Below are 24,461 nucleotides of genomic sequence, written 5' to 3'. Positions count from 1 at the left end.
ATTAGGGCTTGGCGATATGGCAAAAATGCAGTCTTAATAATTATTTTCCATATTGAACGATAATGATATACATTTCAATATAAGTTGTTAATACTTCGACTTCTAAACAAGTATCCCAACAATGACTGAAACCACAAAAATTAGAGTCTCCATTAAATGGCATAACATATTTTCGGCAGATATATCTCTAATTTCAACATACTTTTAGATTCCCATTGTTGCACATTTCTGCAGTGTGATTGGCTTTTAGATCAATTTAGAGTAAAAAGTCCAGAGCTTATCCTTGTTATTGACATAAATTTTAGCGCGATTCGATACAATATCGTTTATCGGCCCAGCCCAGCCCAATCTTTTATAACTCAAAAAAATTGATTTTACATTAACAAATTCATCTAGAATTTTCCTGATCTTATCAAAATGTTTCTTTAAACAAAAGTGACAATATCTTTTTTTTTTTTTTTTACTGAAAATGCTATTCCATTTCAACTGAATGAATAAATAAAATATTAAATGAAATTATATATGAATAAATACAATCACATCAATAAATACAAATAGTCATAAATAGTATTAGGTTCTTCTAAAATGTGTTTGGTCAAAAGGATACCAAATAAAATCTGTAATATTTCTAAAAATGTGCATATTTGTAATAAATCAAAATTAGTATTAATACACTGCATTTGAATTACTTCAGAATAAATGTAGAAATTTAATTAGATAAATACTAATTTAAAGTTGATTTCATTATTATTATTATTATTATTATTATTATTATTATTATTAATATTGTTAAAATTTTCAGAAAAACTATTTGAAAACCCAAAGTGAAAGCTCAAACTGCTGTCAAAGAGCATGAGTGAGCTGATACATGTGATGCAAACAAAGAAATGTTTAATCAATGCCCTTTTAAATGTTAAAAAAGCTTCAAAAGATAAACATTCAAGCACTTAAGTGCATATTAAAAGATTCACTGGAGAAAACAGCTAAATTCCCCACTGAATGTTCTTATGTGGCTGATGTGCATTCATAAGAACATCTGTTTACCTCTACCCTTGTCCTGTAAAGCCTTTGACTTAATTACAGTGGACAGAGCGTAAGACCCAGCACAATGGCCATCTTTTCCCCCCCAGCCTCTCAAGGCCCACATATATGCATACATGCATAAAACACATACACACACACACAATCCTCCAACCTCCTCTCGTTGTTTTATGGCAGATGCTTTAAGACTAATGCTCCATATAAAGGAGGCCTAGAAAACAAGTAGCGTCTGTGTTTACCAGGCACCGTCCTTTTCCTCGGTGTGTGTGTGTTTGCGAGAGAACCTTTCTCTATGCTAACTACCGGGGCGTAAAACATAGGCTACTGTACTAGCTGATCCTCTCGCAGACAAACAGAAGTCATCAGGGGGCCGAATGTTCATTTCTGCCCCACAATTAAGACGAATCAATGGCCGCTGCCTGAAATGGTATTTGTGGCCGTGCTGAAGGGACTCGGGCGTGAGTTTATTGAGAAGTGTTCAGCGCCTGCACTCCCGAGGGGATTGGAGTCCGACGCAGATGGCAAATAAAGGATGCAGCCCGAGGCGAGAGCACATTATGCTAATTCTAATGTCAGCTGTACTTTAATATACAGCTCTATTTAATCACCCTATTATTTCACATTTCCATATGAAAAAAGGAAGAGAGGGGGAGAGAGAGAGGGAGAGAGAAAACCTGCAGCACTTCTCTTGCTACTAACACAAGGAGTGTGTTCAGGTTTAGGTGGATGTATCCCAGGATTCTGTGTCGGCGTGGGGCGCTGTAGCTGTTTGCTGTCAGGTTCTTTAATCAACACACGTTTGCTCATGTTTACAGTTAAAATGAATGATAATGAATCATGTGGACTTAAATATATATTTTTTTATATATTTTAGAATTGAAAAACCATGCATGAATATAATAATACCAATGAATGCAAGAATTCATAGTAAAGATTTTTTTACATTTGCATAAAAATAAAATAAAAAAACTTGTAAATATGCACAAAAAAGGGTACATGCATGCAGGAATGATAAATATAAAACATAATGACCATAATGTGGCTGCTAAAATTTTTAATTGTGTAATCTGATGACTGAATTGTCACGTTTTATTTGGTGTTAATATTTACGGCTTTATTTCACATTTTGTCAATTATGTTTTATTTTTTTAAGTCTTGATTATATCAAAAGAAATGACATCAAACCACAAATTAATAAATGTTTTAATTGCTTTAATAAATGACTACAGAATAGCATAGCATGCATCAATTAAAAAAATGAATTTGTGTTTTTCTTACATGCACATTGGCACCTACAATTACAAAAATAAACTAGATGTAACCTTTAGAATTGGAAATAGATTTCCACGCAGAGATATTTATAAGCAGCTTTTTATTTTTGCTTGTAAAGAACATCTCAGATTTCTTTGATTTTGAAATGAAAGGCCAGAATAGCAGTCTGGCCAGTCTCCTGATAAGTTTGGAGTGATTAGTTTCTCATGCTGAGCACTGGCTGATTCTATTTTCAATTAGATATTCCCAACGAGGCCCAGCTGCCGGGCGGGAGAGGAGAACGAGGACGGTATTGTGTGAAAGTGTGTGTCATCGGCAGTATCAGTCGTGCATGCAGACCCCAATTCAATTAAAGAGAAATTATCACTAATAACAATCGTGGCTCTCCGCACACACCGACTTAAACGGCATGCAAATGCCGGGCTTTAAGACACATTAACCGAAAAAATAAAAAGATGACAGTTAATAGGTTTCAGCGTCGCACTGCGAGGTACAATGAGCCACTTAAGCTTTCATCCTGAAAATGGAAAAAAAAAAAAACACAAGAGGAATAAAAATGATTCGACATGCATCCTCTGTGCTTGATATTTTATTTCACAGTTCACAGTCAGTGTCAAAAATTTAGCATGACAATTTATTTTGTCGTAAAAGTTAAATGCAACAAGCCTGATGTTTGATTGTAAATTACACCTTAAGATGCGCTCAGTGAATGGACTGTCTTTTGCTGTCCCCACCATTATCAATATTTAAAATATAAATCAGCAGTAATGTTACTCTATCATATAAATGCATAGAGGAAAAGAAACATAGTTAAAGAGAAATACTTAATTTGGTATATATTGTTACATACTCCTGTTGAAGTTATTTTGTTTGAAGGTGCAGGCTGAATGTACAGTATGTACAGTTGGAAAGTCAGAATTATTAAACCCCCTGAATTATTACCCCCCACCCCCCCACCCCATTTCTGTTTAACAGAGATTTTTTCAACACTTTTCTAAACAAGTTGTAATAACTCATTGATGATGACAGTAAATAATATTTGACTATTTTTCAAGACTCTTCTATTCAGCTTAAAGTGACATTTAAAGGCTTAACTAGGTTAATTAGGTTAACTAGGCAGGTTAGGGTAATTAGGCAAGTTATTGTATAATGATGGTTTGTTCTGTAGACTATCGAAAAAGAAATGTAGCTTAAAGGGGCTAATAATTTTGCCCTAAAAATGTTTTTTTTTTTAATTAAAAACTGCTTTTGTCCTAGCCGAAATAAAACAAATAAGACTTTCTCCAAAAGAAAAAAAATATCAGATATACTGTGAAAATTTTCTTACTCTTTTAAACATCATTTGGGAAATAATTAAATAAGAAAAATAATAATAATTCTGGGGTAATAATTCTGACTTTAACTGTATGTGCATTTACGTGACAGACGCAACTAAATAGTCTTACAAAGGAGCAAAAAATCTCCAGGAATCTTAGATTTGTGACACAATAAAGGCAGGTTATAAATTGACAGGGTTGTGGAAGAAAAGGGATATAGCATCTTTTAATGAGGTGCTCATTTGCTGACAGTGGTTTTCACTATAGGGACTTCATTTAGGCTGTCATTAAGTTATTATCTAGCGTAAAGAATTTTGCCGTCCTGTAAGTAGCGTGTTGGGTCTGGAAGCTTTTCTCTCTCTATTAGTGGAAGCGTGCCGCGCTGGCCTGGACGGCTGCCTGTGTTTTGTTTGGCTGTGGTTCACACACAGCTTTGGCAGGGGGCTTCTTGGATGGCTTACAGAGGAAAGAGGGAAAAGCGCGCGCTCAAGAAAGAAAGGGAGAGCGAGAAACTAGCTCACTCGTGCACGGTAGCTTTTCTGAGCCCACGAGGGAGTCCGGTGTCCCATTTTCGGCATTTACAGTTACGCTATCCAAATTTCCAACAGAAACTACTGTCATAGTACAGTAAAGACGGATCCAGAGAGAGTCACGCCGCTGACCGAGACGCCTTTGAGACATAAGTGCTTCATCATGGCGGTCTGGAAACGCTTTTCAGCTTCAAACTAAAATAAAACGAAGCTGCTGAAAAGTGAAAAATTACTGTAATTGTTAATAAGAACAGGTTAAGGGCACTTGTGTTGAAAAAAGGCATTTAAGTGATGTGCTAAATTTGGCAGCTAGGAATTATGGGTAATTTTTTTGTAAAAGAGGAACATGGAAATCACACTCCAGAACATTTGTGTGTATGTGTTTGTATATATATATATATATTCTTTAAAGATAAAATGCACATAAATCTGCTCCAATGATAGACATCTTGCTCCCATTACAGTGTTTTAGAGTAAGGTGCCAGGCTTTTAGGGAACCCCAGCCTCATGCGAACATCTTCTAAGACGTTTCTAATAAGCTTCACCTTCATTCCCAAAACACTTTCCCACTTTTTTTTTATAATATTGATTAAGTGTAGTCTGGTCCTTAATGATAATTTAGAAGGACTAAACTCCGCAGGCCTCAGGATGACTATTCCGTTGAACGATTATTAGTGCGGACACCCTGCTCGAAAATTAAGTTAGATTCTCCTCGGATAGATATGCAGAGCGACGCATGTCCCATTAATTAGGACTCAAGCTGCTGTTTTGCAGAGCAGACACGGGTCTCGGGAAACATGGCGGCAGCCTTTTTCAAGCGTGGCGTCTGGCTGCAAAGCACCGCGCAGCTGAGTGTAAAGAATCGCCACACGTCTCTATTCAACCAGATGAGCACATCAAACAGAGATGCAATTGTGAGGCAAAATACTTGTCTGACTGAATCTACCGAGGGAGAGCAAGAGGGGAAAAAAAAGAAGCAATTTGGAGTCCCTTGCAAAAAACGGGAAAATAATCCATGGATACATAAACGACACAGTACGTCACCTTACGGCAACCGCTATACAAACACAAAATGAGACTGTAAACATCAGTAGAACTAAGATGATGTTATGGCTGAAGGATTTCAAAACTATGGATAGCCTCTCTTTGAGGAAGCCAGGGTGCGAGATAAGCCTGTAAATGAGGGCCGCGTGCATACAGTAATGCCTGGCTCTTGTTTGATGAATGCCATTGTACTGTAAGGAAAAGGTAGGTGGTGCAGACAGAGGAGGGAGAGCGAGAGAATGAGAGAGCCGCACAGCATTGTGGGTCTCCCCTGCTGTTCCTCCCTGGAGTACTGTGATGTGTGCTCTTCAAAAGGGCTCCTGTCACTGTCACTGCTTCATTTAAAGTCAGACTCCCCTGAATTTGCATCTTGCAACGTCTTACAGGACGTGCCATATGCCGTCCAAAAAAGACAATGCTCACAAATAAATTGGCATCCCCACCCCCCCTCCATCTCTCCCTGGCTCAGAAAAACAACATCTGAAGATGCGAGAGGATGTTGTTTTAAAGATGGCACACAACAAATCCAGCCAGCGTCTGTACCAAACCAAACAACAAAACATCACCTCAGGTTAGGAGAGAAAATCATTTGGTTTAGAAGAGAGAGAGAGAGATTTTTATAATGACTGTCTTTATATCTGTATGAGGTGTGAGCGGGAGAAGCTGGTTAACACCATTTCGCGGCTCAGATCTGAGAAGGAATATTCGGCGGTGTTAATTTAACCGGGTTTCCGTGTACCGGAATCCTCTCAGGAGCACACGCCGGCCCCGAGTGGAGACTTCATACCTCACAGCCCAGGCGGAAAGTGCAATAACGAATAAAAATGCTCATTACCGAATGATTTCAGTTTTCTCTATGATTCAATTTGCAGTAATTACTGTGGCCTGCGCTAATAAAAACTGCTACAAAACGCGAAGGTCAACTACCAGTTAGGCGTGTTCATTTTCATCTCAATGTATTCATCCTCTGCGCCTAATGGCCCAATTTTCTCCCCTCGCTCTTCAATAAATATTGCTGGAATTACAGGTTAAATAGCTAAATTAAATCATGGCTATTATGGAAGGCTGCACCAGTCAGTGAGGGAAACAGGTTTACCTCTGGATCTGCAATTGCTGGGGAAGTGCCAATCACTAGACAGTTTACGATTAATGTCAGCTGTGTCAAGGCCATCAAATTACAGCATTCATTCCCCGCTCTGCGCACAGTGTGCTATGAAATAGGAGAAATGTATGCAAATGCCTTATTAGGGCAAAATCAAAAGGGTATTTGTCATGCACTGGAGCAGATTAGGCTTTTAAAGAAAGTAGATGCCAGAAAACATCTGATCAGATTTTGAGGAGAAATTGCGTTAAGGTCAATCTTTTAAATACTTCTCTCCAAGTTATTAGATTAACAGAAAAAAAAAGCCAAGACGATGATGGTCGAGATGCGCAGTGAAAGGTTTAATTGCCAGCCACCGGGTCTTGGAGGTGTTTTTTTAATTGCTCGGGATGAATTTTGTTCCATCTGATTACCCAGCATACTCTAATGACCAGGGCTACTTATGACAACTGCAAGAGGTGCAGGCGGATATTGAGGCTGGGAGGTAATTTGTGTAATGACTGCAGAGACCGAGAGTGGAGAGTAACTGATTTGGTACCTTCATTCATCCTGGGCTTCCTGACTGGAGCACTAGGCAGTCTGTTTGTGAAGAGTACCCCTCATTATCCATCCTCTCGCCCCTTAACGTTTAATTAATATCTTAACCTTTGGAGTTATTTTGGGAGACTCTGTCTTTTCATGCTGAAGACGAGCAAAGGGAAGGAGAGAAAAAAAAATTGGTCACATGGGACCGCAAATCCCACTTCAAAACTGGACATCCTGTTAACCAGGACTTACTCAGATAACCTTGGAATTTCCCGAGCGTTAGAAGTCTCCCTTTCTGAGCCCGAGTCATCTCTCTTTGAACTGCCTGGAGTTTTTCACACACTGGAGTTCTTAAATTATTAAGGTCAAGATTATATTCCTTGTATTTCATGGTACCTGCAGACTAGGCGGATTGAGCTCCTGCTAACAGAATGACTCTCTCCAGCGCTTCGCTGCATTAGCGTCTTCCTGTGAGAGGACTGAAAAACAAGAAACAGAGGGGAAAACACAAAAACAAGTAGTCCGTGTTGTGGATCAATAACTCAAAATGCCATGAAGTAGGCGGCACAGGACGAGAGAGTCCGCTGCGTGAGCTAGACTGGACCTGAGAGACTGAGCCAGACCTGACAGCCCGCTTCTGGGCCTGGGGTGTCGGAACGCTCCACATTTGATAGAGTCAATGTCACGACAAACTGATTTGCATTTAGAACAAAGATGACATGAGCCCTAGGCACGGGGTGCCTCCCTCCCGTCCGCCCAGCTTGTGGAAAGTTTCCTGACATTTCTTGCATTATTAAGCCAGGGGCTTCATTACCATGTGTGTGATCTGGGAGTCTCCCAGGCCTCTAATTCCTCACCTTGAATTGCTAATGTCTTGTTTATGACTATCATGGCAAATCGGAGGCAACAATTACATGCAAATCAGTCCCGGCGCATTGTGCTGCTGCGAACAAAGCTGTGGAGAGCCAGAACAGCGCCTGCCCCCAGTTTCCCCTCATACGGAGGAACGCTTCACGCATTTACGCAAGTGACGTATGCTTGTAGGAAGAGCTACACCTGCTCCGAAAGCCAGCCTCAGAAAGGAAAAATAACCGTACTGCTGTATAGAGCTTCAGCATCCACAAAGTTACACATCTCAGAGCGTACACAGGGGGGACTGCACCGTCTGCCACAAAGACAGTGGGCAGATCTGAGGGGGAGAGATAGCATTCAGCACTGGAGCAGGGAATCATGGGTGATTTACTAAGTGTAAATGAGGCGAAGGAATCCAGAAGCAGCTGTTTTTTACAGCCTGCTTGACATACTAGTACAGACCTGGACTGGACAGCGCACAGCCATTTCCCACAGCTAACATCTGCTTTACATTCTCTGCCTTCTATCTGCCAAATCCCCGACTGGACAGGTTGAGTTCAAGAGGATAAACACACTTCACCAGTTTGGACAAGGCTACTTCACTACTTTTCACCCACTTTTTCCTCCCTATTTTTCCTTGATGTCACATCTTGCCTTTGTTTTATTTTGCCATTATCGGCTATGTAAAAGCCCCTAATAAATGCAAGACAGGAAATTATAAGAGAAACGAAGTCACTGCAATTTTTAAAAATATTTTGTATTAAATAACTACTATTAATATATAGGGAAACCCCCAAAAGCACTGCATAAGATTAGGCATGAGACAATAACCATTTTCATACAGCAGTTTGGAAAAGGTTTTAAAACCGCCAACATTTTCTGTTATACCGTTCCTAAGGTACGAGTAAGATTTTTTTTTGTTGTTGTTTAATTTTTATGACAACAGTATCCTAGATATCCAAAGATATCTAAAGATGCCATTTTAAATTGTAAAGAAATCTGTGATTTAAATTATTTAACCTGACATGTTTACTGTTCCAAAATATTTTTAAATGTTTCTCAAAATAAAATATATTGGCTGTGTCCAAAATTGTCTAATACACAGTAGGTACTGCATTTGTACTTGAATTTACTATGCAACCAGTAGAAAAGTACGTTTCCTATAAAGTATGAATAAGAGTAGTATGAATGGAGCTTGGATATACAACATCCACCATTTTACCATGATTACGTGGCACACCCACTTCTCCCATTCATGAATTCTCTCGTGGTGCATCATGGGATAGCTTAGCGTCTATTTTAAGCTCATGCACACTAAATTCTGACATACTCAGTTCGCATACTGCATTTAGCATACTATATAGTATGGAAGTATGCAATTTCAAACGCAGTCTTTGTGTTCAAATCGGAAAAAAAAGTTATTGTTTTTTACCCAGACATTTAAACATTTTAGAGCAATGATGACAATACAGTGAAACTGTGATATTTTTATCCAAGGTTATCATACCGTTGGAATATTATACCAGCCCATGACTACAGAAGATACAAAGGCTTGCTGTAATAAGTAGAATCTTGAATGTGTGTGTTTTTGACAAAATATACACAAAAAATCTAAAGATACTTGCATTGCTATCTTTTGAAATGTTGCAAAAGTTTATCTTTTTCAAGTTTTTTTTATTTATTTATTTTTTTAGATATTTTAGTTAAAAAGTTATCTTTTTTAACTTAAGAAACATGGCCAAGGTCACATGCTAAATTTTATTGTTGTTGTTGCAAGTATTGGATCTACTTTAACACCAAAGTCTGAGTTTGTTACTGAGAGAGTTCTCAGAAGCACTCACCATAAGTGATTAGCCATTTCAACCCGTGCTTAAGGTGGAGCGCAGAGCCCTTACAAAATGACAAAACCTCTACTCCCATAAACCAACACGAACGTCCATTATCCTGTCATAATTTCACGCAAAGGATGTTATTTATATTCATCTCTGACAGGAAAAGTGCGTGACCGTGAGAACTGACATTTATATGACTGTCTGTGTTAAAGCTTTTCCCCTGACTGACAAAGACTTGCTCTCCTCTCCTCTTGCCGTGTGGAGCGAAATCCGGGTGCGTGTGGCAGCGCTACGGCCCATCTCCTCACGTGAGATTAGGGGAGGCAGGGATTAGGCAGGTCGGGAGGGGGTACGGAGCTGAAGGGTTACTGGCATTATTTCTTATGAATTTAAACGAACGCTGAGCAGCTTAGTAAAATCAGAATGAATTAAATTCATTAACTCACCCAGTGACAGCAAAGTGGAAAGGCAGAGAGAAGAATTTACAATTTCTCTCCAATGAGGTCATGTCATTCCAAAACAGACCAGAGGGGCTGAAGATAGGCAGGGAGCGTGTGCAAACGTGCGCGTGTAGGTCAAAACTTTGAACATTATGTCAGAAAACCGTGGCTCGCTGGGTCACTGTCAAGCAGAGGGAGCCAGAGGAGAACAGAAGGTCTCCTCTCCCTTCATCCTCTCTGCGGACGGGGGAAAGGTGGATGTCAAACTGTCATTACCAGTCCACTGGATTTACTCCCTCTGGAGAACATCAGCTTTTAAATAAGGCTTTAAAATTACCATAAGTGTGCAAGTGTGGCTGTGTGTGTGCGACAGTGTGAAAAAGGTAGATGCTTTCAGTACTTTCTGGATGAGGAACCCGAGCTAATGCGGAAGGCCTATGTCAGCAGCTCTGTGTATGAAAGCCTGTGTCATGTTAACAAATTAAAAGGATTAGAGGTGAATGGGACAGACATGGCTTAACATCGGCATCAGGCTGGTCAGCACTGGGATGAAGGGGGAAGCGTGGAAGTGGGCAGCGTTTAGATGAATTTGGGGGGTGGGGGCAATCTGAACCCCCTAATCCTGCTACACAGGTCTTAAGTAGCACAAGCCTCACCTGTCTGCTTGTACCTGCCTCAGAATGCAGAGTTTAGAACATAGAGTAACTGCATGTAGGTAATGTCACAAAGCAAACTAACGCATGGAAGAAATACTGACAGAGTGACTTGCTGTAAGCTATTGAGATGGAATTTGAACTGAATAAGCTGAATTAGTTGAATGACTGGAAAATAAATTATTATTTATTTTATGGATGTCCAGATCCGATCACGTAATCGGAAATCTGTGACCTTAAATAAAAAAATAAGTAACATCCTGGATCTGTTTCTTCGCTCTCCTTTGTTCTTTTTTTTTAAAATGTATTTTACAAGTATCGGATCGGGTTTCTGTAGATACTCTAAGTCAAATGACTCTTACTCGAGGACAAAAAACCTGATCGGGACGTCCCTAATTTATTCTTTTTAAAAATCAACAAAGCTAATTCATTGTGGGAATAAAGTATTCCTCAAATGGCAATGCTTCCTGTTTGTTACCTCAATTCAAATGCAGGAATATAAACAGCATCCTCAATTCAATTCTGAATGGCACACAACCCTGGGCGTTAAATCAAACAAAACATCACAAGTGACTGGCAAGGTAATTACGGATAATCTCATCCATTTAGTGAGTATTAACAATTTTAATAATTGTTAAATCATGGGCTAAATGTTTAAAGCATGGATGTTTGTTTTGTTGCCACTCATGCCACAATTTTGTCTAATCGGGCACGTACCATGTTTTTTTGCATCAGTGCCATGACTGGTGCTTCCACTGTGAATGCACCATAAGCCTGATTTGCACGGGACTATAAACCAACAGATTTTTGGACAGCCTCTTCAGTCTGCCCCCATGCCAGAGTAAGAGGGTCCAAAGTGTACAGGCCCAAGAGGGAGCATCCCCACATGATATGCCTCTTTTATTGGCTCAAATCTCTCTTTCTGGCTCTCTATGATGTAACTACTCTCCAGTCTTTTGGGATCTACACAGTGACCTGCAAAAGAATTACATTTTCTATAGATAATCATTTAAAAAATGCAAATCAAATAGGATCTGTTGCTAATTTAAATGCATACACTTTTTATTTATAATTTTTTTATTTATCCAAAATAATGGACTGCATAAAGACAGGGGGTAGCCAGGGCTTTTGGAACTCAGGAATACTGAAAACACACATATATAAATAAATATGACCTGTGCAAGAGGAGTGTGAAAGGCTCGCTTTAAAAGGGGGTCCAGAGTGTATTTTTAAGGCTTGGCTGAGCTTATGGGGTGAAAAGCATTGTTTGCTCATGCTTCATTTGCAGAAAATAACGTTATTTTTCATATATTCTACTTATTTTCTAGTTCCTCTGAAGACCCGCCCTCAAGAGGCTCTGATTGGGCAGCTAACATAATGTGCTGTGATTGACAGATCAGCTCCCTTCGCTGCATGGGGTGTGTGCGTAACCTGAAGGGTTTATGACATCATTAACCCGGATGTATTTTTTGTAGTCCCTAAACTTTGTTTGCTGTAGGCTTGGCTAAGCTAACTCTTTAAAAGCCAATGTCTTCCTTTGCATTGAATTTTTAGTGTCTTAGATTTAAAGATGTTGTTAATGTTCACACAGCTATATCATCAACTGAAGTTTAAATATAATATCATAGAGGATCACCTCTTTAACAAGCACAAAATAAATTGTTGGACTTATATATGGGACAAATAAATGAAAGTGAACCCCTGAACCACAAAAACTCTTCTAGGTTGTTTTATAGAACTAAAACTGGAACAACTGCACTACTGTATTGAAATCCAGAGTTACCTCCTGACTGGCTCTTTCAGTTGTCAGACTAATGTATGAGGAAGATGACTCAAACATTTGCCTTACTGATTGGTCTGTGGACTCTCAAACATGTTTACACTTGGCCTCAGTAGTAGGTGTAAAAATGTCTCCCACGACAGAACAGAAATTAGGTTTTGGCTTGTGGTTGGGCATCTTTATTTACACAGCGGTTAGGTGCAGAGATGGCAGTTTAGGAGAAATTTGAGGTTTTGTGAAGTGCATGAAGACAGGTGATGCTAGCATCCTAAAAATGAGCAGGATATCTTATGAAGCACATTCACACTCTAATAGAACCTAAATCTGTTCTTACTTTCAAAAAAAAAAAATAAAACTGATGACTTTTTGAGAGCAATTGCCTCAATAGTGTTAATGTACTCTCTTCGAACAATTTTATGATGATGGGAAAAAAAGATAAAAAGAAATTGATTTAAGAAAATATTCAATGTTTAGTATATATATATGGATATTTTTTTTACTAATATCTTTATTGATATTTACAAATGCCAATAGGTTTTGGCCAAGTAGAGCTTATGTTAGGGTGGGTCTGAAGTTGGGCTGATATGGCAAAAATGCAATCTCGATCATTATTTTCCATATTGAACGATAACGATATGAATTTCGAATGCTTGCAAATTTAATAGTTTACCCCAACAATGTCTGAAGCCATAAAAATTAGAGGGTCCTTTAAATAGCATAACATATTTTCAGCCGATAAATTTTCGGTGGCCGAAAATACGGTACATCTCTGATATTAACACACTTTTAAATTCCCATTGTTGCATATTTCTGCTGTGCAATTGGCTCTTAGATGAATATAAAGTTAAAAAGTCAAGAGCTTATGACTGTTATTGACATCAATTTTATCACGATTTGATATAATATCGTTTATCAGCCCAGTCCAAGTCTGAAGCAACTAAATTTAAAGGTACTGTAAAATATTGTATTCCCTTTTCTCACAGTAACATCGGATTATCATTATTTATTTAATCAGACAATTTTGAGGAACTGTATTCTGTCATTCAAGCATTAGAAGATCCAAAACAGAAGATATAAATCAGAGCACCTTTAAAACCATTAGCAGGCTAGCCAATAAGTATGTCCTACTAAGTATAAAACAAATCCAGCAAGTGTGTTTATGTGGTCGCAGAGGCAGCGTCCATGTGCTCTGGCCGAGGTCTCTGTGTTTACACTGCTGAGACAGAGAGAACCTAAGCGCTGTGTCCTGGAAGAGCAGATTCAGACCAGACATGGGTTAGAATGGGAATCCAGGGGCTGGAGAAGGGGGGAGGATGTGTGTCCTCCATCATAACGGACCTTATAAGGGCCTGATCACACGCAAGCTGCACCTGATGGACTGCATCAAGACTGTTGGACCTCAGGAATACTAAAAACACACATTTATAAATACACAAACGCATGACCAGTGCGAGAGGTGCTCCCTATCATCAGGCAGTCAGGAGTGTGAAAGGCTCGCTTTAACAAGCACCTGTAAAATGTAATCAGGCATACCAAATGCCCCCAATAATCGCGCCAGCCATTGTGTCCCAGCCCACTCTGTACTTGAGACAAGGGAGGAATGGCTAGCAATAATGTACTAATTGCTCAAGCACTTGATTTCCGTGGCGCTCATTCGCAATGCAACTGAAAATAAAGGTTATTTTAGAGAAACACACACAAAAAACTAACTAAAGCTTTTCTGCCTGAAATATTTAAATCACTGAGCCAGAACAAACATGAAGGATGATGTAGCAGCAATTAGCAAACAAAACACAGAGGTTTGTGTGCTGACAGGCCAAGTTTTTTTTTTTTGTTTTTTAAATGCACACTCAAAGGGGGCCAGGTCTGCCTTACCCAGGCAATGTTTGGGATCCCTGTCTGGAGAGCATTCAGCTAGACAAAATAATAAGAGAAATTGTGTGCTCCAGTCAGCATAAACAAGGTACCCCTTCCCATCAGCACAAAGAAAACATTTTCTCATAGGATGATTACAACCGCGAGTCGAAGTTGTAAAATGGCCCCAATGTCAAAGAGATGATGATGATCACATGACTCTCAGCGGCATGAACCCTGGCATGCTCAGCGTGTCAAACCACACGCTTGGAAATACTCTTTGTGAGTGCGAATTTAACTCTTTGCGACCAATTTTTTCCCTGACAACAAAAATAAATGTCTCAAAATTGCAAGCATGATTACAGGAGCCATGAGCTGCTCTCCTTCTGTTTAATTCCCAAGTGAAAATGGGGGCTGGAAAAAAAGAAGAAGAAAAAACTTAAGAAAAGAGCACAGCAGAAAGTAATGCTGGAAAAAACATGTCAGAGACTGTAAATGGAGGAAAGGGTGGTGGTAGTGGGGGGTATGGCATTCACACAGTACGCCTGTCTCCAGTATAACTGAAACCAGGCCCTCTCCTATAACCAGTCCAATCTGTTTTCATTTGCCAGAAACAGAGCTCTTCGAACGCCCCCTGCTCTCCTCCCAAAACCTGGTCCTCAGCGAAGGAAGTGCTTTAAATATCAACTCCTCGCTTGTGTGATCACTGACACTCTGGCACATTATTAACATTGGACCTGAATTCAAAGGAACGGTGCAGATGTACCTGTTATATGTACCAATAGTATTAGACCTTGAAAAAATCTAGCTAATTTGGCAAATTCTGAATAGACGCTGTCCTTCTAAATCTGTGATTTATTTTGTCACACAGTAAATAATTTGTAAAATTAAAAAGGGTATATCGCACCCTGCTGGCTTTCATTTAATTGACAAAGTGCTGGAACAAAATTCCGCTCCAATTCATGGTTGGATCCATTAGAAATTAGCCTTTGCCTTAAAATTTTACTTGATTCACATAGTTTAGCTGGTTATTAACTTTAGACCATTTTGAAAACCAGCTGGTCTTTAAATGTCACAAAGGCCAACATACTTACACATATAAACAATACACTTGTTGTTTAGCTTGAAAAATATTAGATAAAAGTAGATAAAGGTGGATTTCATTTAAACCAGCTAAAACATTTAACCAGGTTGCCTCAGTCCATGCCATCAAGGAGAGCTGGAACAGAGACAGCCTGACACTAGAAAACTGGAAAATGCTCACTGTCAAAGAGAGCAATGGTTCCTGGCGCTGCCTTGGCGGAGAGGGGGAAAATGAACTTTAAAAAAATTGCATTAGCAGAGCTATTCATTTCATTTGAGAGAATTTGCATCACTGCCTGGGAACGATGTCACCATAAGAGCCAAAACGGACTGTCTTCCCTTGATTCCAGCTCTCTTATGGTTGAGCATGGCCCTGAAATAATGTCAAAGTGTCTCAAACACCCAGAGAGGACTGCAAGAAAAGAGACAGAGAAAAAAGGCATTGTGTAAACTGAAAGGATAATGATTCATTCTCTTTTAGTCTACATCAACCGGAAATTACTAAACCCAAGCGTTTTCTGCCAGTGAAACCGTCGGATTTTAGAAGGGGATCCTAAATTATTGCTTGGGCAAGTTATTGATCATGAGCAGAGACTTGTGCGGTCCGCTGCAGAGTCCTGCAGTGGTACAGGAGGAGCACAGAGCAGAGGCCAGGCGGGTCTTTGGAGCCCAAGCAGTGAGGAAAGATGGGGGCCTGTGTGAGCGAATTAATTACACGTGCATTTTTGGATGGCGTATACCATAATGAGCCCCAGCTGGGCCAGGCATCCAACTCCCTTTAAATGTAACTATAAAAAGCTGGGCATTCAGCAATCCCTTCACAAAGAGAGCAGGGCACTATAAAAGGTCCCTGTGATGTGTGTGCAGAAATGTGCAGGGGGCAGGCAGGGAGTCGTGCCAGCTGGGAAGGCCAGGCGCACATTTTAGACCTCAAGGGTTGATAGCACAGACAACAACGGCTTGATGAAGGCACTCAAAACCATGGGTCAGGTGATAAGGTGTTGATGGTTTGTGAATGAACACCAAAAACTGATTACCAGGGAAATGTATTGCAATGTAATTATGAAATAAGTAGGAGAACGTTAAATAAAAGAGCTGCTTAGATTTACTGACCAACTTCACACCACTCATTTCACACCTCGGGTTTAAACAGGGTTGATTGATATCAGTAGGCTACCATCTAAGGATGAGGCCGATTACCTTCCGCTTTATTTCAGCTTTGCTGATTAACTTTAATGATGCTCATTTAGCCTTGCGATTCTTATCTGATTTTCTGGGCCCAACTGAGCAGAAAGAGAGAGAGAGAGAAGATCGGTTAGTGCCATTGTGGAAACCAATGTTTGGAATAGCAAAAAGAAAGAAAAAGTTGACTCTCCAGCTCCAATTAAACTGGGCTGATGCACTGGCCTCAGTTTAATTTAATTTCACATGCTACCTCTCACTTTCAAATTAGGCAGATGGCCAAAATTCCGCCAGAGGCAAAATTCCACATGGCTTCCTCTTCCAACAACAGGAGCCACAGACTGTGGACGAAGCGACACTCCCAGCCGGGGGTCTACAGATCTCTTCCGACCAAGACGTGGCCACCTGGGACACAAAAAAAATCTACACATAAAGACGCGGCATAAAGACTTACCATGGAGGTAAGTAAACAGGGTGGCCTGACACAACAACTGCCTAACTGCCCACATGCGAATAGTGCCTTCTAAAGAAAACTCTGGCCTAATTAAGAGGCTAGAGAGGGTAACTAAACAAAAGAGGCTCAATTACCTGAAAGATATGCCTTTCATCTTCATTTTTTCCTTCAAGTCATGCCAGGTGCATTAACACCTTTCTATACAGACAACAGGGGTGCCATCTTAAAATAACAAGACTCTTCTCTCTACTCCACTCAACCGCCACAAGCAATTTCACTGGATTAACCGGCGGGTTTCTCTGGTGATTTTGAGTGCTGAAGAAAGTGATTTATTTTCCTGCTTCTAATAAGAAGGACGTGTATTAAAGCACAATAAGTGACTGCTGTTGGCTTGGGTCCAGCATTGTTTACAACTAAAAGGTCCTTGAGCTAGCAAATGAATTAGCTTGCCAATGGGTGGTTTTGGCCTTTCAACAGGTTACAACAACAGCGGCTTTTGTCAGAGATATGAAATTATCAGACAGGCACAGCTATTTGTCGATTTTTGAAGAGTAAAAAAATTAACACAATTAATTCTATGCACAGCAAACGATAGAATAGACAGCCATGTTGGTTTTAATAAATTAAAGGGGCTACTGTTTTCATGCCATTTCGAAGGGAATAATTTGAAGGATTTTATCGAGCTTATTGTGTTTCAATACAGGCAGATGTTTGATTAAATGCACTAGCCTGAGCCTCTGATGAGTAATAGGGGGGAATGCGGTGCTTGGTGAAAGCAGACACTTGCTCTAGTTTCACCACGCTGCCACCCAGACAGTCCCACGTGTAGAGTAAATAGAAAAGCAACACCAGAATTCACCCACAGAAGAACAAAATAAACCCTCGAAAGCTTCATGTGCCAAACATAAACAGAGACGGAAAGTTTGGAAACGGTTGCACTCACTGAACGCCAATTGGTTCGTCATGGTGAAAAGCAAGGGAAAGGGTTAACCTGAGATGGTCTCATGGGACGATCGACCGATGCCAGTGCGTGATCCCCTACTCCAGCCAACACTTTGATAGAGCGCTTTCTCTAAACTCCACAGACGAGAGCAATTACTGTAAGAGAAGCATGATTATAGGTCTGCCATATCCACACAGGCCTGGCATTTTGCTGCTTTACATGCCGGGGGTTTCAAAAGAAGAAAGACAGAGGACAGTATAAAGCAAGGGGGAAGAAAGGAAGGGGGGTGGTATGGAGACCCCAGGGAACAAATATCAATATTGCAGGATGCATTTCAGCTTAAAGCAGCTAGAGCCATCACTCTGGCTGGATGGAATGTCTAGAGCCTGCTCTGCGACCGTTAGCATGTGAAATTGGGTAGACTTAAAACCCCCTAAACAAGGGGATCAACACGCATTCGTCAAGCTGTGCCGCCCGCCCTCGCACACCAGCGCACGCAATCTCCATAGAGCGCTCTGGTCCTTCCGAATGTACTCCGCCACGCTTGCTACCTTCAACAGTGACAAACAGCCCCTCCGTAGACTGTCACCAGGCTTTAATTTCACTCTTAAAAGCTTCTCCCCCACCTCTCGGCATGATCCACAAACTTTGTATTATTCAACCGCTGGCCCCTAATCCTCCCAAGCTAACAGAGGGAAAAATTAGCTTTTGTTAAGTGGTGATTTCTCCTGCTAAATGGCAACACCCTTTTGTGGGAAATATTCCAGGCTTGAGAGGCTTCATTAGACGGTTCGGATTTAAACCAGCAAGATGGACTAATTCCCTCAGACGCGCCATGTCAAAAAGCCTGAACGGCCCAGGAGAATGTGCAAACGCTGGGAGGAACCTGCGCTAACCTGGTAATCCCATCCTGTCCACTGCTTTCTACACCCGCCCCATTGTTTGCGGCGCCAATCCACTTTTGCCAAAGCGGCTTTAGAGGGAGGTATACAGGGACTGCCATCTAGGCCTGCTTAGACCCAGCCTGAGGGGCTTACAATACGCTCTCGTCCCCGGCATCTCCCCCGCTTTACAAATTCAAATCTTCATGGAGACTAGTTCACAAAACAAACACTGTCAGTTTGATGGAGCTTCTGTAACGATATGCAAAAGGCGAGCCGGGAAGGTGCTCAGTTTTTCTGAATAGCGCCACAGCTTTCAGACCTGCAGGAGGAGGACTGAGCTAAACAAATGAAGATAAATAAGAAATTCCACCAAATACATTGTTGGTTTAGAGAAGTGGCTTCAACTCGAAAATCTTAAGAGGATTTAAAAGCTGTTGGTTACCTTGAATAATTCCGCACGAGCGATGCTGGAGAAATCTGTGTGAAGTGCACATCTCTGCCGACAATAAAAGAAATGGAAAAATAAATAAAACAAAGGCCAGCATGAGGGCGAAAGCCACCAGCGTGTGCACAGAGCTTTGCCAGCGTTCACAGTCCAAATTAGTGACAAGTTTATTCCCTGCCTGTGGTCGGGAGAGACTAAAATCCCGCCATACAACAGCCACAAAGTGGCACAGGGACTGTTTGATGTCTTCATGTGGGATATAGTAACCTCTTAAAGCTTGTACGCAGTCCAGAGCACACAAGATTACACTCTCACAATTACAGTAGGAGGGCATTGTTTACTTCTTTACAGATCACTGGAAAATCTGTCAGTCCCTCGCCAGCTAGAAAAGCAATAAATGGCACATTTTTGAAGGATGTTGATTTCAGATATAAACGCAAATAAGTACAATAAATATACATTTAAATCATTTATGTATGTATGTATGTATGTGTATATATATAAATATATACATGTAGTGCTTCCACAGGTTTGAAATATACTTAAGGTGGTAGTCGGATTAACCCATGGTACATGGTTACCTACAGTACATGCGACAAAATTTTTAACAATATTTTTATTTATTATACACTTTCTTCTCAATGGGTGGAAGTTTTTTTTTTAAAAACTGTTGAAACAAAAAAAAGAAATCCACTATTTGTTTTACTTTTATTCTATTCAGGAGCCAATGCACCCACTGTCAGGTAAAAATCTGCTGCTGACATTTTGTACAGTATTGCCAAAGCATGTTAGATATGTAGAAAATATGTGGTATATATTAACACCATTAAATAAAAAAAGTACAGCAAATGAGAAATAAATGACTTAAAGGAATTTAAACATCTATGGAATAAAAGACTCTAAAATATATAATAATTACAAGAATAAAAAGTGTAGATTATTTAGTAGATTAATATTATTATGTAAATATTTTTTTCAGGCAAATAAGTTAATTAAGCATTTCTAATGTTATATATATATATATATATATATATATATATATATATATATATATATATATATATATAGCTATATTGCAGCCAGTTTAAATGTCATTTTGACCTAAATAGAAAATAGAAAAGTTTATCTGATTTGTTTAGATCAAATAATTAATTATATCATGTTTCTCTCTGCCTTTCGGCTGTGCACGCACTGTCAGCTGCAAAGCCAAGCAAAAGTAAATCATGCTTAAAATAAAAATGATTGGGTTCGGCTTAGAAAGTGAAACCAAAAGCCGAATCCCAGACATTTTCAGAAATTTAGAGAACCCGGAAGAACAAATTTTTAAGGCCCAAAAGGGCTCTTTGGGACTCTGCAGAGCATGTGAGATTGTCTGTGAGAGTGTTGACAGTTCTCGCACACACACAATGAGAAGTAGGAAACTTGTAGGGCGATAGAAGATTATCCACTGGTTAATCGATCGCGGATGTTTGGCTATTGGGTGGATACAAAAAAATTTTAGAACATAAAACTGTCAATGTGCAAGCATTTAGTCTTTAAAACACTAGGAATTCTTAGCTCTGCTTTTCCAGGATGGTAAAGAAGGTAAGGCCCTATCTGAATGGTCATATTTAGATAAACAACCACTGCATAAATTAAGTGCAATTTATCCCACATGTCTGTGATACATATAATCCATATACTATTATTATAATAACGATATATTGTGCAGCCCTAGTTTGAAATACGATTCAGTCCCCCTGTAATGTCAGTTCAACTTCCTGTGAGGTTTGTCCAATTGAATTCAAATCCAAACAATTCAATGCAAGGGAGCCAGTTTTAAAATTCTGAATTTGGCTCAACTCTGCTCTCCTAAATGAATGAATTATGATTTCTGAAAGAATGATTTTAACAATAAGTCTGTCCTGCAATTTAGTTACTTGTGCTTAAAGAAATCCCTCTCTCTGATGTTTAAGGTCTCATCTGATGCATGTAACACGAGCACGATGATTGACTTGCTTTGATTACACTGCCCTTGAGGGTTTAGTGGCGTTGTAGGTTTTTCTCGGCCATTATCACAACACTGATGGCACACATGGCAGCATTTAGAAAGCGCCAGGCTTCAGGTATGCCAGAGCCGTCACACACTCTGTTCATTGCAGCATAGCGCTCATATGCTGAGCGTCTGTTGGCTCAAAACACATCTCTTTGTTTTGGATCCAGCCCCAGAATCCTCATGCTGGTAAAAGTTGTGTTTAATTCTGTCGCTATATCAAAATGACAAGGAGACCACCGGTTTCAGAAAAAAAGGAAATGAGGGAAAGAAACACACATGCACACTTTTTAGTTTTGCTAGCAATGGGCATTTACTCATATACACACAAACACACACACAAACACACACACACACACACACACACACAGTGTCGTGTGATGCCTTTGCCAAACCACAAGCGAGGGGCCAAAATTCCATAGGCAAATGCTTGAACCCAGCAGGGCTTTGACAAAGGGAAAAGAAAAATCAGTGGAAAGGTAACGTTAGTGAAAAGTGTACAAATTGATGTGCTTAAATTAAGGCAAAGCCCCAAGGATTGTATAAATGGAGCTCATTTCAAAGGTAGAATACGAAATTACTAAAAATACACTCACACACACACACACACACACACATACAACAGACACTACATTTAGAAACACCAGGGTTGTAATGAGGAAAAGATCACACAAACCAACACCAAGTAAACTGTGAAAAGAAAGTGAATGGTAAACATGTTACTTAATTGCACACTAGAAATAAGACAGATTAAACCAATCAGGTGAGAGACTAAAGAGAGAAGGGAGGAGGGAAAAAATGAGTAAGATCTGGAACAAAATGAAAATTAAGAAGGTAAACGATCCCATTTTTTCTTCTATTCTCCCAACGTCCTCCATTCAGACGGTAAAGACGCAGAAGCCCTTCTATTTCAGAGAACAGTCGTCTTGTTTAGAAATAAATAGGCCAAACAATAGATTTGAAATGGCTGTCTGCCGTTCAGGGGCTGTTTTCTTCTGCCTCCTTTATGACGTTTCATTACATAGAAAGCCGTTTAAATGACTGCTCTTTTTCTTAGACCAATTACAGGAGATATCTGAGACAACAGCAAGAGAGCGATGCGATAAAGAGGACCGCACAAACACACAAATGTGCCATCTCCTCTTCTCTCCGGTACATCCGACGCCATCTACTTCTGACCCCCCCCAACCTAAAACACAAACACACACACACAAATCCCCACATCCACAAGCGCTACCGCCACCAATCACAGCCCTGACGCCAGGACATCAATTCTCGCAAGTCGCAGAAAATTACCATGCATGAATGCAAAAAAGCCTGATCAGGAGTAATTAACACGGCTTCATATGCAAATTTTATTAATGCAGAACTACAAAGTCATTATGCAAATGCAACTTTCGTCAAGCCTCTTGACAAATATTCAGAGCTCCAGCCAAAGAACAGGTTTTTCTCCCTCTCTCTCGGTTTCTCTCCCTCTCTCTCTCTCTGACTTTTTTTTTCCAAGGCACAGAGAATGTATAACAAGTATGTTAAGTTATTTCGAACTTAGGAAATCTTTTTTTTATATTCTTATGGAAGTTTAAATCTTAGCAGTAAGGCGATGATGGCCAGGCATCCGCAATTAAAAAGCTGGCTCTTGGTAATGACTGTTTGGCTTTGGAGCGAGGTAATGAACCTGTAATTCTGGGGGAAGCGTGGGGGGGGGATGCGGATATGAATATGCATGAGGCTCACTGCCTTTGATGATTAAAGAAAATTTTAATATTTAAATGAGTGCATGCAAAGTGATTAACTGAAAAAAGCAACGAGGCAAAAATCTGAAAAGGATTTGAAGATGCTGAGAAGAACATGGATGCAGCTTTCCTTTTTTATGGTCTATTAATGACTAAAACTGTTTTCTCTCATTCTTTCTCTCTCTCTTTCGGCTTCTCGTTCCTCCTGGCTTTTCCTGTTCTTGCCGCTGCTGGACACGACCCAAATGCAAGGATTTGGAAGGCATTTCAAAAGCCAAGTAAAGGTAGCACTTTCCTGAATTTTGAAGTAGTGGATTAAACACACAGGAGGGAAGAAATTAAAGTCTGGTTCACCAAAGGGGACGACTTTAACAGCATGTAAGGCCGTCTCATAACTACAGAGGGTGGTTTGACATGAGTCGCAGAGGGACACGTAATCAACCACTGGTTAACCAGACACTACTTTTAAGGCCTCAAAACACAAGCTCTAAATATATAATCGAACACATTTTGCAAGCTTGATTAAAGGCCGCTCTTATGCTATTTATTGCTTATTATGCTATTTAAGCAGGAAATATTGAATTAATGCAAATATGATAATCTTGTGAATTGTTTCTTTTGAAAAGATACATCTACACTGAAAAAATTGTCTGAAAAATTGTTGCAAACTATTTATTTGTGTTGAAATTAAACAAACAAATACAATTTTTACAATGTTAAACCTAATTAGTTTCTTTAAAGTCAGCCCAAATAAATTGTTTACAACCGCTTAGCTTAAAAAAATGAGTAAATCCAAGTAACATATTTGAATTATTGTTTTCAGTGTATATACATATTATCTATATATACCTTAATGCTACATTTAAAACATTTGTGTAGTGCAGACTAGACTGTAGTGCAACTAGTGCAGACTTTAAAGGTAGGGGTGGACAGTGGAGGGGAATAGAAAACTAGAAAAAAAGTGGGCAATTATAACATCAAAACTGCCACTTGGTGGAGCATTTTAGGGTCTATTGAAACAGCTTATGAAAGAAAACAAGACGACCAGCAGAAGTCTAGCAACATATTTACCCAAGTACATCCTTATGGACATTTTCCATTTTTGTTTGATCACTTCATTCACACTTTGGCAGTTTTATTGTAGACAGCACAAAAATTTAGCAAAAAAAAAAAAAAAGTGTATTTTATTGATATTATAATATTCCATCCTTTCCCCTTAATCTATTAAACGCAAGATAAGAAATCAAAGTACAAATTTGATTTACAGGTCAAACTGAAAAAAAGGGTCAACATATTATTATTATGCATAAATAGAGAGCAAATAAATGTTTTTTTTCTGCGTTCCTGCTTTTGAGAACTGCAGGCCAAAGCAATTAAAATTGTGCCATTTTAATTATGTGGGTGAAATGCTATGGGTGCCTGTAGTATCAAATAAAACAGGTCATATTTTACACTCTTTAAACT

At 39.6% G+C, this 24,461-nt stretch overlaps 1 protein-coding gene and 1 long non-coding RNA gene across 6 annotated transcripts in view; one reads left to right on the top strand and one right to left on the bottom strand.

Annotated features, from left to right (window-relative positions):
• The window catches only part of LOC141378546 (uncharacterized), a 34,257-nt gene extending 10,098 nt beyond the window's left edge, over positions 1 to 24,159 (top strand). The window contains exons 2-3 of the long non-coding RNA XR_015513275.1: positions 16,778 to 16,967; positions 23,250 to 24,159. This is a non-coding gene — a long non-coding RNA (uncharacterized LOC141378546). The remainder of the gene's footprint in view (positions 1 to 16,777; positions 16,968 to 23,249) is intronic.
• The window catches only part of bcl11ba (BCL11 transcription factor B a), a 65,442-nt gene that overhangs the window by 8,510 nt on the left and 32,471 nt on the right, over positions 1 to 24,461 (bottom strand). Inside the window, exon 1 of one of the 5 annotated variants that reach the window (XM_087288371.1) lies at positions 7,227 to 8,688. The gene's annotated coding sequence lies outside the window, so the exon portion shown is untranslated. 5 annotated transcript variants of the gene reach the window in all.

The sequence above is a fragment of the Danio rerio genome, chromosome 17, assembly GCF_052040795.2.
Source record: "Danio rerio strain M-AB ecotype USA chromosome 17, GRCz13ab, whole genome shotgun sequence".
Taxonomy (NCBI): Eukaryota; Metazoa; Chordata; class Actinopteri; order Cypriniformes; family Danionidae; genus Danio; species Danio rerio.
The sequence above is the reverse complement of the archived record's forward strand: the minus strand, read 5'-3'. Positions and strand labels throughout refer to the sequence as shown.